We start from the raw sequence: 995 nt of genomic DNA, 5'->3' as shown, positions 1-995 counted from the left end.
CCCTTCAGAAACGATCAAAATAACACCAATATATCCACTGTCACGGCAAACAGCTTTTTAATTTATAGCTAAATAAATTTATTTTCCAATTATTCTGCGAGCATTAATATATTTTAATTAATTTAAAGAATAATTAATGTGAAATAATAACATCGCCATTTGCCAGTCGTTGAGATGAGCAGCCGCTGGGGGGGAGGGGGGAGGGGAATTTCTCATATGTATTTATTTACATATTTATATATTGAAATTACACGTTGGCTCCCATATGTTGTTAGAAACAACTTCTTCCATTGAAAATATAGGTCTAAGACGAGATAAATACTCGATATTGAAAGGAAAGCATTATATTGTATTAAAAATTATGATTGTAATTGTTATTTTGTAGCGGTTTATATATATATATATATATATATATATATATATATATATATATATATATATACATATACATATATATATACATATATATATATATATATATATGTATATATATATATATATATATATATATATATATATATATATATATATATATATATATATATATATATATATATATATATATATATATATATATATATATATATATATATATATATGTGATATATATATATATATATATATATATATATATATATATATATATATATATATATATGTGTGTGTGTGTGTGTGTGTGTGTGTGTGTGTCGGCAGAAGTATATTGGCAGCAGGTTTTCTTTTCAACATGTCTCATTGAATATGACCGCATATTCAGTATTTACTATCTTCTGGTTCAGAGCTTCTATCCCTATAACTATTTACTTAGCATCAGGGCTTAGCTGAAAGAGGAGTTCTCCAAAACTCATTTTCGTTATTTCAAGGTGAAGAAAAAAAGTTAATTACTATAGAATGTATTGCACTTATTTATACAATTAGCACAACGTTTCGAACCTCCATGGTTCATTCGCAAGTGAAATTAAATTACAGGACTCGTTGATTTATACCTGTACGGG

The sequence above is a fragment of the Procambarus clarkii genome, chromosome 66 (genome assembly GCF_040958095.1).
Source record: "Procambarus clarkii isolate CNS0578487 chromosome 66, FALCON_Pclarkii_2.0, whole genome shotgun sequence".
NCBI classification, from domain to species: domain Eukaryota; kingdom Metazoa; phylum Arthropoda; class Malacostraca; order Decapoda; family Cambaridae; genus Procambarus; species Procambarus clarkii.
This window is presented reverse-complemented; position numbering follows the sequence as displayed.